Consider the following 17,324-nt stretch of genomic DNA (forward strand, 5'->3'; position numbering starts at 1 on the left):
AGCCTCAAGTTTCTGTTCCCTGCATCAGGGACCATAGGCTGCACCCAGCTGCATGGGGAACTGCATCCCACTTAGCCTGCCACACCTGCCAGCAGAATATGAGAGAGCTGGAGCCATGCACTTGGATACCATTGGATAGTCCCTGACTCGACCCAGCCAATTGGTGCTCGCCCTGCGTTGGGGACCCTTGACTACTCCAGCTGGTGTGGGACCTTCTCCCAAACAGATAAGAGCATCTAGAGAGCCATCTTGCTAACAGCAGCTTCTGGTCATGGGAGCTGTGGAAGCCTCTACTCCTGACCACCAGCCACAGAGGCCTAGGGCACATGCCGATCCATCCACACCCAAGTAAGAGTGCCAGATATCCTGCCCACCAACAGCAACAGTCACAGTCATGGGTGTTGCGGGAGCCTTTGCCAGTGCCCCCACCTATACCCAGATGCCGCGGTGGCCCAAGCAGTATGAAGATATAGAGCACCCAGAAATCCCAGCTGCTGCCTCTATCAGTTCAGTTGATGAGAGCTGAAGTAGTTGCTGCCCAGCACCTGACCCACAGTGACTCAAACACCTGGAAGATAAATACACACCCTGGATAAGTCATGCCCAGAAGTCATGCCCCCTGGCACCACCAGTCAGGTGGCCCTACACCTAGAGTAAACTCAGAAGCAAAGAATGGGGAGGAAGAAAATTACAAATGTTAAAGCAAATCCTTCTGGGAACAATACACCGGATAAAGAAAATCAGCCTCCAGAATCCAACAACACTGATGTGGAAAATTTTTTCTTCCTGACAGATAAACACAAAATTACTATAATTAAAAAAAAAAAAATCAATGATCAAGCAAAGATGCAGACAAGGAAAAGATTGCTCTAGAAATATAACTTACAAATAAAAGGATGAGATTGAATCTATAAATAAGAACATAAAGAAACTGCAGGATGTTTAAAGATCGATGGAGAAACTGAAAGATTCCTGAAAAGAAGCCACAAAAATAGAATAGCTGAAATGGAAGAATGAATTAGCATGCTTAAGATACAGATATAAAGTGAACAAAATAAAAAATGGGAAAGAGATATACAAAGTAAAAAAGAATGAAAAAACACTTTGAGAATTATTTGATACCATGAAGAAAAGAAATGTAAGAGTCTTAGGAATCCCAGAAGGAGAAGGGAGACACGAGGGAACTGAGAAATTATTCAAGGGAAAATTAAAAAGAACTCTCCAAATATGAAGCAAGAAATGAATCTTGCTGTTTGTGACAACATAGATTGCAGTGGTGGGGATTTTCCTAAGCAAAATAAATCAATAGGAGAAGGACCTATGCTAGATTATGCCATCCACATATGAAATATATAGAAACAAAATAAACCAAAAAATATTTTTATTTCACAAAAATAAACCAAAACAAACAATGTAAATGTGACTATAGAATTGAGAAAACTAGCAAATGATGGGGATGGTAAAGCTAAGATGGAAGAGGCAAAAATAGGTTATGGTGGAGGACTGTGGGTGCCTTGATGTAGAATGTGGTAAAATATATTTGATATGGTGTGAATATAAACTTCTGAATAAAATGCAGTGGTGTAAATTAATGTTACTTCAGAACAACTTTTAAATGAACATATCAAACCTTACAATGTGTTTTTATAGGTATATTGTATTGTGAAATACATAAGGGATATAATGTTTAAAGTGATATTTTTGCAAATGGGTCTACATCATACTAAAAAGTTTCTGTACTGCGGAAGAGATAGTAACCAAAATGAAGAAAAAGTCTGCTGAATGGGAAAAAATACACATCACACATCTGGCAAGGGTCTGATGGCAAAGATTTACAAAGAACTTATGCAACTCAAGAAAAATAAAACAACCCAATCAAATAAATATTGGCAGAAGAGCTAAATAGGTGTTTCTTTCTCCAAAGAAGAAATGCTGATGGCCAACAGAGATATGAAAAAATGTTCATCATCACTTTTCATCAGGTGAATGCAAATCAAAACCACTTTGAGAAGGCATCTCACACCTGTAAGAATGGTTCCTATTAAAAATAAATAAATGAATAAACAAATAAATGAATAAATAAACAAAACAAGTGCGGGTGAGGATATAGAGAAAATGGAACATTTTTAAACTGTTGGTAGGGATGTTGACTGGTCTTGTCACTACAAAGAGCTGCTATATGATCCAAGAATTCCTTTCTTAGGCTTCTACATAAAGAACACAAAAACACTAATTTGAAAGGAAAATTGCACTCCTATGTTTAGTGCAGTAATATTTACAATAGCCAAATTGTGGAAACAACTTAAATGCCGCCAACATGTTGAGTGGATGAAGGATGCCTGGTATATGTAGACAATGGAATACTACTCAGTAGTCAAAAAAAGATAAACTCATGCCATGAACAGCAACATAAATAGGCCTGGAGGGGATTATATTGAGCAAAATAAGTCAGGAGAAATACAAATAACAGATGATTTTGTAACACGGTAATCCCCAAGGAAAGGAGAGCTTCTAAGTTCCCTGTTCCACCCTAAGGAAGGAGTAGCTAGAGAGGCCCAAGGAAAACAAGGAAGGAGAATAAGAGCTGGAGGAGGCACATGGAGAATAGAGACACGTGAAAAAAGCTCTGATTGTTTCTCGGCCTTGGATTTGTACCAAGAAATTGGGGGACGTGAATAGAGACACTTGAAATATACATGGGTGAAAGATCTGTGGGGAGGCCGACAATAGTAGTCTTTATCTTGATTTTGATTTTACACTTTTCCTTCCAGACTTCCTGGCCCCTTCTACCCATTTTCTGTGGGCCCAACCAGAAGATACCTTAGACTATGGCAAGCTTTTGGGCCTCAGCAATCTTGCTTGGGGTCAACCCTGTTTGCCTGTGCATTTGCACATGAAGGGAAGGGTAATTTGTGGTGTTAGATTTGAAAGCTAAATTCTATTCCTTCTCTTCCCTCTATTGCACACTATTTTAATTAACATGCCTCCATGCAGAGCAGGCAGGTTTGGGGGTCACAGGGTGCCCCTCACCTTGCCCTGTAGCAGGATCACTTTAAAAGTGGAATGTAGAGTACACAGCCAAATATCAGACACTGACAAATCTTGATAGTTGACCATAGACCTTAAGTGTCCAGGAGGGCCTGAAAGGGAGAGAAATAGGGGAGGAGGAAAAGTAGGGTGGGTAGGAACTTATTGAACTAAAAGGAAGTCTCCCAGAGGGGGAAGGTGGTGCAGTGGGAGCAAAGGGGAGAGGAGTGTCTACTGGAGGATCACTAGGGCTTTGGTGTTTGGTTTGGTGAAATAACTTATAATCGTAGTTATTAACCTATACCCCTAAGACATATACTGTAATGCATATCAACATTACCTCAATAAGTTTAATACTTTCATATAAAGTTCTATTTTTGGAAAAATAATTCAATACCTGAAATGACTATAAAATTCATGAACAACATTAGCATGTTTGGTTCAACAAAACGTTTCCTTGCTTGGGCCTCCCCTGGTGGTGCAGGCAGTTGAGCGCTGCACTGTGAACCTGTCCACAGCCTCTGCAGCACCAGTTCAATCCCAGCCAGCTGGTGAGGGTCCCACACGGTGATCAGACCCCTCCTGTCACGCCCGCTGCTCCCCTCAGCAGTGTATTTTGTCAGTCTGCCTTTTCTGTTCCCCACTCTGTCTCTGGTGAGTCCTCTCACCCTCCCATGCATCTGGCCTGTACCCCGGTTTTTGTATAAATAAATAAAAATAAAAATAAATATTTAAAAAATTTTCCTTGCTTTTAATGACATGTAACTATAGTTTATGAACTTTTTCTATTTTATACATTTAGAAAATTTATTGTTCCTAAAATTAATGATAGACATAATATACTCCCTGCAACAATTTCACTATTTATGGTATATGAGATGAAGCTCTATTGTCCACCTATTAGAATCACTTCATAATTTAAGGTGGCTGCAACATGACGTAGTATTTGAAGTGTTTCTGCATCATTTGTTTCTGTATATTTCCAAAACTTTCAAGGTCCTCTTGCAATTGTTTTTTGTTGTTGTTTTTTAAGGTGACCTCCTATATTTATATTTAAACACAATTAGCGAAAAAAAATGAGTTCCTTCTTAGATTCTCTCTTAAATATTAATGATTAACTGTACCTTTATCTGAACCACCCACTTCCCACCCAGCATCAATGGCAATTTTTCATGGTACTGAATCCTGTGTAACCTTATGGTGAATTAGCAACAATTAAATTCATTTTTTAAATCCTTATAATTATGCCTATTTAATATATTCATTATCCATTTTATTGACTATCTGCAAACTCATTTACCTGAAGGGCATACATGAATAAGTTGAACATTTTTTCCCCCCCAGGTGAGAATAAAGACACTGGCACAATTATAACTCTAATGCTGACTATTAGGTTGAAAATCAAAATTTTGTCATACAAGCTCTCACTCTCTATATACCTCATTTTGTTGTTGTTTTTAAATTATATTACTTAATGTAATTTAATACTTATAGCATCAAATAAACCAATAAATGTTTAAAACATGGCTTGAAGTTGGATCTCATTTTGTTAATTAATAGTTATAGCCAAAAGGATTCTGTGTTCTATAGTTTAAAACACATATGGTGCTGCATTCAGTGCTATTATTCACAAGATGCCTTGTCAGCTGGCCATACCTTTCTGGGGCTCCCTGCACTGGATGCCTGTAGAGCAATGTCCAGGCAGTCATTTCCTCTAAGTATATACCAGTAGCAATGGATAAAACTAGCTCAGAGATTCATCTTGTTGCTGATCCAACCATTAACCTGTTAGTTGACTAATGCTGGAGAATGTGGAGGACAGTGCAGAGGCAGCTAGAATATAATCTTGCATGGAAGAACATCCTTGTATGATGGGAACTCATAAAAGAAACAGATTTTCAACCCATGAAAATGTATTTAAATATTCTCATTGGATGTAGAGGGTTTATCTGAATAAATATCATTATTTATTTCCACAAATGCTATGTCTTTTGATTTTACTCTACAGGCAATTTTTCTCATCAGAAATAGACATGTTACATTAGTATTTATTACTCTTTAGTTTATCTACACAATTTATTAGTTAGTGAATGTAATTTAAATCTAACTCATTGTATCAGATTATTTTTTAAAAGATTTATTTATTTATTTATACAAGCACTGGGTACAGTCAGAAGCGCGAGAGGGTGAGAGAATTCACCAGAGTCAGAGCGGGGAATAGAACAAGCAGACAGAGCAAAGACACTGCTGAGGGGAGCAGCAGATGAGACAGGAGAGGTCTGCTGCGCCAGAGATCATTTTTCTTACTCAAAAGTATAGGGATTGGGCCTCCCCGGTGGCGCAGCGGTTGAGCCCTGGGTTGCGAAGCTGCCCGCAGTCTCTGCAGCGCCAGTTCGATCCCCGGCTGCTCCCCGGCCACCAGAGGAGGGTCCCACATGGCGCGCAGACCTTTCCTGCCGCCCGCTGCTCCCCTCAGCAGTGTACTTCGGTCCTTCTGCCTGCTCTGCTCCCCGCTCTGGCTCTGGTGAATTCTCACCCTCCCGCGCTTCTGACTGTACCCACCGCTTGTATAAATAAATAAATAAACAAACAAATAAATAAATACATCTTTAAAAAAAAAGTATAGGGATTTTTTTTTAATTAGGAAACAAAACAAAAATAAATCCAAAGCCAGTTAAATTAATATCTTATCTCACTCCTTTTCATCAATGCTAGACTGTATTTATTTATTTATTTTCTCGATATATTTTCTGGACCTGATGACACTTAAGCAATAACCATTCAGCCCTTTGGAAGAGGTATTGACTTCAATGAATTTATTCCACAGAGTACAACTAGAAATCAACAAAGACACCCAATAAAATGTAAAAGCCCAGAAACTCAATTCAACTATATTCCTCATGCACATAACTTCCAAATATTTGACTGCAGACTTAGCACCTGAGATCCAGTTTAACACACACACACACACACACACACACACACTTGTATTTTGTGTTCATATTTAAGAATGTGTAAAATGATTTGAGTGTAGCACTTCTTAACATGAATATCTTATTGCTGCAAACTCATTATTTCCAGAGCGTTTTAAAGATGTTCTTGTCTATGTCTCTAAGCACCTCCTAATTTCTTTTTTTTTTTATAGAGCCATGTTTATTTATTTATTTGTTTGTTTTGTTTACACATGCACTGGGTACAGTCAGAAGCAAGGGAGGGTGAGAGAATTCACCAGAGGCAGAGCGGGGAGCAGAGCAGGCAGAAGGACCGAAGTACACTGCTGAGGGGAGCAGCGGGCAGAGGAGAGGTCTGCGTGCCATGTGGGACCCTCCTCCGGTGGCCGGGGAGCAGCCGGGGATCGAACCGGCGCCGTAGAGGCCACAGGCAGGTTCGCAACCCCGCGCTCAACCACTGCGCCACCGGGGAGGCCCATCACTTCCTAATTTCTAATCGTATACATTATAGAAATTTGGGAATCATCTATGACTTGAAGTGGTACATTTTAATAAGATCCCAAAGAATACCACTGGTGATGGTTTGTAAATCACTCTATGTATAACAAAAAAATCTCTCTAGAGACCTGCATAATTTGGCACTTTTGCACTCTCAGAATTCATCACATAACATTCTTCATCTGGTTCACTTAGCTCTATGTATCTTGACTTTTCTCATTTCTTTAGTACACTAAGATCTGCCATACCCATGTCATTTCATCTCTCTAAAAATTTCCTACCCACTTTTTATACTACTAACTTGTTGCCTCCTTTAATCCTTGCTTTCTCAAATTTATCTGACAAGTATTTACTGAGTGCAATGGTTAATTTTATGTGTCAATATAACTGAGCAAAGGACATTCAGGTATTTTGTAAGTCATTATTATGGGTGTTTCTAGATGAGATTAAAGTTTGAATCAATAGACTGGGTTAAACAATTTGATCTCACCAATATTGAATGTGTCTCACCCAATCCATTGATGACCTAATAGAACAAAAAGGTGAAAGAAGGGAGAATATGTTTTCTATCTGTCTGACTTCAACATGGGACATCAGTTATATGCATTTGTACTAAAATTCAGTCTATAAATTATCCTGTGCCAATGATTTTTTTTTTAGAACTTTCGACTAGAATTACGCCACACTTCTCTTTGGCTTCTGGTTTACTGAGTGAATACTGAGACTTCTCGTGCTCCATAATCAGGCTAGCTAATTCCTTATAATCCGCACACACACATACACACACACAATCACATTTGAACAAACCTCAGGCTCTATAAAGTTTTCTTTCTTTAAAAAAAAAGGTTTATTTGTTTATGTGTACAAGAACTGGGGTGTAGGCCAGAGGTGCAGGGGGTGAGAGGATTCACCAGAGACATAGTGAGGAGTAGAACAGGTGGATCTACTGAAAAACACTGCTGAGGGGAGCATCAGGCAAGACAGCAGAGGTCTGCTGCCCCATGTGGTTGCTCCCTGGCCCGCCAGAGATCAAACTCATACTGCAGTGACTGACAATAGATTGATAGCACTGTCTTTAAACCCTGTGCCAACAGGGAGATCTTAAAGTTTTATTTCTGTATCTGTAAGCTTAGACTAATGATACATATTTCATCATGAGATATGCTACTCCACATCTCTATATCTAATAGTAGATAATGGAAGCCTTTTTATTTTTTATTTTTGAAAATGCAAATATAAGCTATCTTTCAATTTATTATTTTATTTAATTATAAAGATAGAAATTATAAGGATAGTAATTATATGTGATGTCATCAAATAGATACACAGCACCTAATCACCCTACTTTTCTTTGATCTTTTTTTCTAGATCAGTGTTTTCTACATAGAAAAGACACAAACCACTTGATCACAATCTTCAAAAATCTGTTTTAATTTTCAGAAGCCATAAATTCATTCATTGTTTTAGCTCAATATTTCTGTTATGTCATTATTGAGAAAGTGTCAAAACAACACCCCCCCCCGCCCCCGCCCCCGCTGAAGCTACTAGTTTCTTTTTGGAATAGAGAGGAAATATTTTATTACTTATTAAAAAAATTGTTTTCAATTTTGTGATCATGTTTTGTTTTATTTAATATGTAATGAATATTGTGTGAACTTCATACATCCATAACCCCCTGGTCTAATAAGCAAAGGAACAAAGCTGCCTAATAAGGCTTAAAGTGGGAATAAGCTCTGTCCTGCTCTGTTAAACATTTATGGAGGAATCTGGTGTCTACAGGTAAACAGATCATCATCCTCCCCATCAATCATCAAGCACCCATCACATAAGAAATTGTAAATAATAGGGTCGTCCCCTGGTGGCGCTGGTGGTTGAGCGCAGCCCTGTGAAGCTGTCAGCAGTCTCTACAGCGCTGGTTGGATCCTGGGAGGACCGGCAGGGTCCCACATGGCATGGCAGACCTCTCCTGTCTTCCCCGCTGCTCCCCTCAGCAGTGTATTTCGTCAGTCTGCCTGTTCTGTTCCTTACTCTGTCGCTGGTGAATTCTCTCACCCTCCCGCGCATATGTCCTGTACCACGGTTCTTGTATAAATAAATGAATAAATCTAAAAAAAAAAAAAGCAGATATTTAAAAAAAAAATTGTAAACAGTGGGTATCAAACTTTTATGTCTATAGTACATTCTTTAGAAACCAGGAAAGTGGGGCCTCCCCAGTGGCACAGTGGTTGAGCGCTGGGCCTAGAAGCTGCCCGCATCCTCCGCAGCGCTGGTTCCAACCCTGGCTGCCGGCAAAGGGCCCACATGGCTGGTAAACCTCTCCTGCTGAGCCCATTGCTCCCCTCAGCAGTGTACTTGGGTCCTTCTGCCTGTTCTGCTCCCCGCTCTGGCTCTGGTGAATTCTCCCACCCTCCTGCGCTTACTGTATCCAGTGCTTGAATAAATACATAAATAAATCTTTAAAAAAAAAAGAAAGCAGGAAAGTGATTAGACAGCAGCAACCACTGCCCTTCTCTTTGTATCACAGATAGCATCAAAATTTCTTTAGGTCAAAATAACTTAGGATATTGAAAGATCTAAAGATATATAAAAAAAAAAAAACAGATTCCCCCCACCCCATCAAGAATAATTAATTTTTGACTTCAGTGACTCAGTATTCCTATCTTTATAAACTGGATTCAAACTCTTGCTTTTTGGAACAATCTCACAGAGTAAAATCTGTGAAACTCTTTCCCAGGGTTCAAATTCCCATATTGATTATCTAATAAATTATTTATCTAGCTGTTACTAAGAACTTTATTTTAGTCACAGTAAATAATTCCAAATTGGAATTAAGAAAGAATCCAATCCTGTTTCTTTGCTTACTTGACGTTACACAATATCAGTGATTCTGCTTCCTCTAGTTAAAGTATAGGCACTTATCAGTGTGATTCATAGAGATGCACTGAAAAAGAAGTTAAACTAGTTATGGTGTATGAGAGAATTATATACTAGCAAGAATACAGACTTCATCCTTTCTCTTGTTCTAACTAATGAGTAAAGTAATTTATATTAATTAAAATGCCAATAAAATTATTTTCATGATATTTTGATGCTAGACTATGGCGTTCCTTGAATCTTGGAATAAATTTCATTATTATTTTTTTCTAATAAAATCTTTCCCATTTATTTCAAATTCTTTTAAATACACTTTCTGAATTTATGAGTTTGAGAAAATTAACAGCAAATCTTCATTTATTCATTAACAGATGCAAAGGTGTGTATTATATACTAAACGCAGTAGAACAGAAAAAAATGAAAACAGAAACTCTGCTTTAATGAAGCTTACATTCTGATTAGGATATTCTAAAAGACACATTTCCAGTAAAGTTATTATGCTTCTATACTTAATACACATGCATATCAATTACTTGCCTTATAAACATCACTGTGTGTCTCAAACTTCATTTTATCTAGCAATAAATAGATTATTGATGTGATATCATTGATGGTATTTGTGATGTAGAAAATCCGAAATATTGACTAAAGCAGTGAAGCACATTTATCACTTTATAACAAATGAAAGTATTTATTAGTAAAATTTTATTGCACTATTGTATTATTTAAGGTAAAAGTACCTTTGTTTATAATCTAAGACTAGCATCATGATGGGGTCACAATATTAACACTCTGTGTTTATTAACCATTCCTAGAATGTTCATTATATAATGTTACCCCAGAGACTCTGGTCAATTTACATGAATCGAAATGGACACAAATATTTTGTCATCTATTAAAAAAATAATCTAATGTTCTAATGGGGGAAGCCCTTATTGCATGATTTTTAGTATCTTGCAAAATGAGAGCTTTGTTTAAATAGCTGTTCTTTTAAGGCATGTTTATTAAAATAATCAAAACCATGACATTGATTTTTGTTCAGAATTTCAAATGATGAATTACATAATAAAAATATCTAAGAGTTAATCTAGTGCAACTCTCTCTACATTGAATTTGGAGAAAATCCAAAGGTACACATTTATGACCAGTATGTCTAAATGTTTAATTTTTTTGAAACTTGGAACAGCAGAACCAAGATGAATAATTTCCAACTTTTTCAATTTCACACATTTATAAATTTGTTAGTACTATTTAAACCCCTCTGTTTTTATTACCAACATTTTTCTATCAACAGTTTTAATTACAGTGAAAGAAATCCATCATCTTTAAAAAAAGAGGAAGTTTGCTATATTGTTATCTTTGAAAAATTTTACCCTAATTATTTCTTCAGGAAATTAAACTCCCAGGGCTTGAGTGAGTTTCCCAGGTTTGGGAAATTTTAGAAAAAAAAATTGGAAATAGTTTCATATTTAGTTTATAGCTGAAAATTATATATGGAATTTCCAAGGCAAATATATGTATATCCATCGGCTTCTTATCTCTCATGACTATCTTTAGTGAAAATATAATGAATTTTACTTCCTTCATGGTTCTTCAACAAAATAGATGAAATTAATGAACATTTAACTAGGGAATTAAATATTTTTAAAAAGCATTGGATAATTTATGTGTCTGTGGTGCACATGTGTGTTTAAGCACATGTAGAACATTGCTTACATGGAGAGTTTGCAGAAAAAAAAAAGACATCTTGGAGATTTTTCTTTGTCTATTCATGGAAGGTATCTAACAACTAGAATATTAAGTGTATTTTGCTTGTTTGTTAATAATGGATTTGACCAAGTTTGTCATGCAAGGGCTGATTTCTTACATAAATTTGTAAAATTTCATGAGACTGTGCCTTTGGATTGAATCTCCTTTAGAAGCTTCCTATCAGTTGTCAGAAGGCTGTTTATCCAATGAAAGGCATAATGTCTTTGAAAATAAAAGAACAGATTGTTTAATAGCAATATTCCCTATACAGAAGAATATGACATTAGGCAAGGAAACAGACTTCCGTACTGTGACTCCACACCATGTGGTCTCAGCATGTCTGTGAGAAAACAGGCATTTATTATTTCATATGTCCTCTGATACTTTGGGATTATCACTTAATTAACTCAGTATAAATAGATTGAAAAAGTGGTGTAAATCCCAGATGACACAACACTTAGAATATGATGGATCCTCAAAAGGAATCCTAGAAATTGAGCTAACAAGAAATAGAGATGTGACACCTGCTTCAGATCAGAATTTGAGTTTATGACAAACACTTTTTATTTCTCTGTATATATTTTTTAATTCTAGCTGGCACATTTAGAAGTTAATAGACAAACAGACATAGATGTTTGGATTAATATCGGACCTTCTCTGTTCTCAGTTTTGGAAAATATTAAAGGGATGGAGATCATTTTAAATTCCAGATAACATTTTAGGGGCATGCTCTTATAGTTGAATTTAAAAGAGTTCAACAAAATCACTAGCTGATGATGGATGCACTCTTATGTTATAGAAAATCAGAGAAAATTTGTATATTACTTGTTGTAAAACTGTAAGAAAGACATATAATATATATATAATGTGATTGTGCTTAATTAGATTTTAAGTTCTCTGTGAAATTAAAGTTAAACTTTTTAATTAAATCTTTCTGTGACACATGCAAATTGCATTCTAGAGCAAGCACCAAAAATACAAAAAGGCAATAATGCAATTTTAGCCAAACTGAATTTTACATGTATTTTATAGCAGTAACTTTATCAGTGAACTTTTGTAAATGGAAATAGACATTCATATCAGTTATTATCAAAGTTATAATGGGGACATTTTATAGTCTAATACATTTTAAATTACATAAAAATAATAAACTGATGCATTATTTTGCTGGCCCTGCCCACACTTATTTCAGATCCTAAATACACAGATTTGTATTTGCATCTAAAGACACAATGGTGGCTTAATAAATAAAGCCTTTAGTGAGGGACCTCTAAGTTCTATGGAAGTCACTTCAGAATGTTTATAAGCAGTCTCCCAAAGATCAATTGAAGGCCTCCCCTGGCGGTGCAGGCAGTTGAGCAAAACACTGTGAAATTGTCCACAGCCTCTGCAGCAGTGGTTTAATCCTAGCCGCCCAGCAAGGGTCCCACATGGTGCAATAGATCTCTCCTGCCATGCCCGCTGCTCCCCTCAGCAGTGTATTTCGTCAGTCTGTCTGTTCTGTTCCCCACTCTGGCTCTGGTGAATTCTCTCACCCTCCCACGCTTCTGACTGTACCCAGTGCTTGTATAAATAAATCTTAAAAAATAAAAAAAAAATCAATTGAATACATCACAGCCTATTACATAGAGATGTTTTCCTCTACTGATACAAAAATAAAAGTACTCAGTAAAAACAATCAGACATTCAAATAAAAGATGCTTAAATAAGGGACTCTGAGAGTCTGTTTTGCTTGATTGAACTGGTTGCTGATGACATGGATTTTGGAAAGTCATTTTAACCAGTCATCTGTATGTATTCTTTCTTAAGTCACAGTCGTTATTTGAAATGACTCTAGGTTCACTATATAATGAGTGATGTCACATTCCATTTTGGTAATCATAAAAAGTGAATAAATAAAATGTATAAGAAATTGCATAAGGAATCGGTATATTATTGGGAATGACAGCAAAGTGAATCCAAACAGAAGTTCTTCTTGTGAACTCATGGCCTAGAGGTGGTAGTGCCCATAATGGATAACCTACTGCTTTTGTAGCTGCTTAAATACTGAGGACAAGCTCAGGCCCTGGCCCAACACCCAGAATACTGATAAAGTCTCTAACAGCACAGTGATCAAAGCAGTATTTTTTTATATAATAGCTTTTTTAGGACTATGCCTCTGCAGTGCTTTATTTAATACATGCAGACAGTTTTACACTGCTGAATATGAGGTTTTCGCATCAGCTGCGCCAATGCCTCTGCAGTTTTTAAACTGAGAGTTTATGCAATTAACTAACATGTATAGGCAGATCTGCTGCCAGCAAAATGTTGAGTCTTGGTAAGCAGATAATAATCATGCATGTTCAGTTTTCTATATAAACTTTGTTTGAATTGTATTCTTTGGTGAATGTGTTTTTATTTTCCCAGTCCCTAATATACTCCTTCTAACTTTTCCCTTCCCTTTCCACTACACCTACCCGAAACTAAGCAAATTGGCTCCACTCTGACCTCTGCTCCCCTCAGCAGTGTACTTCGTCACTCTGCCTATTCTGCTCTCCCCTCTAGCTCTGGTGAATTCTCTAACCCTCCCACACTTCTGACTGTACCCAGTGCTTGCATAAATAAATAAATAAATAAATAAATAAATAAATAAACATATAAATAAAAATCTTTAAAAATGAATAATCACTTGGATTATGATATTGTGAAGCAGTTTTGGTTTTGACAAATAAAAGATGACAGTAATGGAAGATTTAAAAGAAATATTTATTAATTTGTTGTGTAAATTTAAAGTTATTACATGCAATATTATATTTTATCTTCAAGTGATTTACACATTTGGAATTGTTTCTGCTTTACAAAACTTTTTTTTTTTTTCAGTTTTTTGTCTAATGTTATTTGCGGAGTACAACCTCATGCCTCTATGTGTACACATGTATACTCACACTCCACTAAATTTCAAGTACAATTGGGCCTCCCTAGTTTCACAAGGGTTAAAGACACAGTGCTATCAAGCTATTGCCAACCGATAGAGCATGAGTTCCATCCCCATCACAGGAGCAACCCACATGGCACAACAGACCTCTCCTGACTCGCCTGCTGCTCCCCTCAGCAGGGTACTTTGGTCAGTCTGCCTGTTCTGCTTCCCACTCTGTCTCTGGTGAACCCTCTCACACAAGCCCCCCACACACACACACGCACCTTCTATCTACACTCCAGTTCTTTTATGCATAAATAAATAAATAATTTTTTAAAAATCAGGTTCTGTTATGCTATCCCCTTCTTTCATCCATTCCCTCTTTTCTTCCTCCCATTACCTCAATTAACCAGTACAATTTTCAAAGAAATTAAATGTATTATTGTTGTGATTTATAACTTTGTTTTATTTAGTTATTTAAATTCCACAAAATGAGAGAAATTAGCAGATAAATGTCTTTCGTTTTCTGTCTTATTTTACTTAGCATTCCCCCTCAAAATTTATCCATTTTAGCCCAAATGGCAGTATTTCATCCTTTTCATCCTTTTTAATATATGAGCAATATTAAACCGAGTATATTTCAGTTTCTTTATCTAGTCATCTGTGATTAGAAATACATGTTGGTTCCATGGCTTGACTACAGTGAATGATAACAGTGCATAAATTATTTTAATGAAGTATCATTTTAGCCTTGTTTATATTTTGAGAGTATAAGATTTCTCCCCTCAAGGGTGGACACCAAAGCTCTCATATCATCAAAGTACCATATTTCATTGTATCATGCTGGATGCCCCAGATCTATGGTTTGCATTCAAAGGTTGGTTTAAAGTTTGTCTTTATTTTGGGCATTAGGGTTGTTTCCAAAGCTTAGCTATTGTAAATAGTGCTGCTATAAACATAGGAGTGCAGGAGTTCTTTGGAATTGATGTTTCTATGTCATTTCAGTAAATACATAGGAGTGGAATCGCTGGATCATATGGAAGCTCTATCTTTAGTAGGTCAAGAAATCTCCACACAGCTCTCCATAGTGGTTGGACCAGTTTGCACTCCCACCAGCAGTGCAGGAGAGTTCCTTTTTCTCCATATCCTCACAAACATAGATGACTGGATCAAGAAGATGTGGTACATATACACAATGGAATATTACTCAGCAATCAAAAAAGATAAACTCATGCATTTTGCAGCAACATGGATGGAGCTGGAAGTGATCATGCTCAGCGAAATAAGCCAGAAAGAAAAAGAAAAATACCATATGGTCTCACTCATGGCAGGAATTTAGAAAACCTAAATAAGGGACCAGGAAAAAGAATAACTATAATAAAGAAAAAATAAACAAGCAACTATAAACCAGAGACACACTATGTGGTGGGGAGAAAAGGAATTGGGGTCAAAATAAGGGGGGTGCAATTATATGGAGAACATAACGAAGATGAAAATGCATACATTGTGCAAAAATGAAAAATGGTGTAAGAAATATGTAAAAACTAAAAATAAATAAAAAAGTACTAAGTAATAAACACTATCAAACAAAAAAAATAATGTTTATCTTTTACTTTTTTTTTGGTTTCTTTATTTACCATCAGGTATTTATCTTTTTCTTTATGGTTTATTTCCCTTAGCATGATCTCTCCACCTCCACCCATGTTGCCACAAATGGCTTGAGTTTATCTGGTTTAATCACTATGTATGTATACCATATCTTCTATTCACGAATCAGTTATTGGACACTTACATTATTTCTATAGATTGACTAAGGTAAATACTGCTGCAATAAACATAGGAGTGTAGGTTTCCTTTAAAGTTAGTATTTTTATGAACTATGAGTAAATACTTAGAAATGGAATTGCTGGTCATATAGTAGATCCATTTTTAATCTTTTGAGAAAATTCCATGCTTCTTTCTATACAGGCTGGACTAGACTCTATCTCTAACAACAGTGTAAGAGTATTCATTTTTCTTCACACCCTCAGCAGAACTTGCTGTTTCTGTTATTTTGAAGAGGGACTTTTTCTCACTGTGGTTTGTATTTTCACTGCCCTGATGATAAGTAAACTTTCTCATGTACCTGTTGGTCATCTATGTCTTCTTTGGAGAAGTGTTTATTTTGTTATTCTGCACATTTTTTATTGGTTTGTTTTCTTTTCGTGTCATTGTGTGAATTCTTTGTGGATAATCAATATCAATCCCTTGCCAGATATCTTATGTGCAAATATTGTTTTGCCCATACATTAGCTTTTTTTTTATTTTGGCTATTTTCCTCTTTCATTATAAAAATTATTTTTAGTTTGTTGTATTCCCAATTATTTTTATTCTACTTTGTTTTCCTTGCTGTTGATTATGAATCTGTAACATATTGTTGAAGTATATGTGATGGAATGTTTTGCCTATGCTTTCTTCCAATTATTTTATGGTTTCAGGTTTTATTTATTATTATTTTTAAAATATTTATTTATTTATAAAAGAACCAGAGTACAGACCAGATGTACAGAAAGGTGAGAGGATTCACCAGAGACAGAGAAAGGAACAGAGCAGGCAGACTGACGAAATACACTGCTGAGGTGAGCAGCAGGCGAGAAAAGAGAGGTCTGCCGGGCCATGTGGGATTCTTGCCAGATGGTCAGGATCAAACCCGCACTGCAGAGGCTAAGGACTGCTTCACAGAGTGGTGTTCAAATGCCTGTGCCACCATGGAGGCCTGTCAGGGTTTTTGTTTTTGTTTTTGTTTTTAGTATTTTATTTTATATATTTTACATCATTTTTTTTTCATTTTTGCACAATGTATGCAGTTTCATCTTGGTTATATTCCCCATACAATTCCCACCCCCCTATTTTGACTCTAATCCCTCTTCCACTCCCCTTCCATTAATTGATTTTAATTTTTACTTTATTATAATTAGTCTTTTTCCTGGTCCCTTATTTAGGTTTTCTAAATTTCTGCTACGAGTGAGACCATCTGGTATTTTTCTTTTACTTTCTGGCTTATTTCACTGAGCATGATCTCTTCCAGCTCCATCCATGTTGCTGCAAATTTCAGGAGTTTATCTTTTTGATGGCTGAGTAATATTCCATTGTGTATATGTACCATGTCTAATTGATTCAGTTATCTATTTTTGAGCATTTGGGTTGTTTCCATAGCTTAGCTATTGTCAATAGTGCTGCTATAAACACAGGGGTGAAGGTGCCCTTTTGAACTAATGTTTCTATGTCCTTTGGGTAAATACCTAGGAGTGGAATTGCTGGATCATATGGAAGCTCCATCTTTAGCAGGT

The 17,324-nt window shown here is 36.5% G+C and overlaps 1 pseudogene; it reads left to right on the forward strand.

Annotated features, from left to right (window-relative positions):
• The first annotated feature begins 326 nt into the window (after positions 1–326).
• LOC119260370 (nuclear autoantigenic sperm protein-like) overlaps positions 327–17,324 on the forward strand; it is a 39,279-nt pseudogene continuing 22,281 nt past the window's right edge.

Source organism: Talpa occidentalis, unplaced genomic scaffold, assembly GCF_014898055.3.
Source record: "Talpa occidentalis isolate TD23 unplaced genomic scaffold, MPIMG_talOcc4v2.1 talOcc4.6, whole genome shotgun sequence".
In the NCBI taxonomy this organism is placed as follows: domain Eukaryota; kingdom Metazoa; phylum Chordata; class Mammalia; order Eulipotyphla; family Talpidae; genus Talpa; species Talpa occidentalis.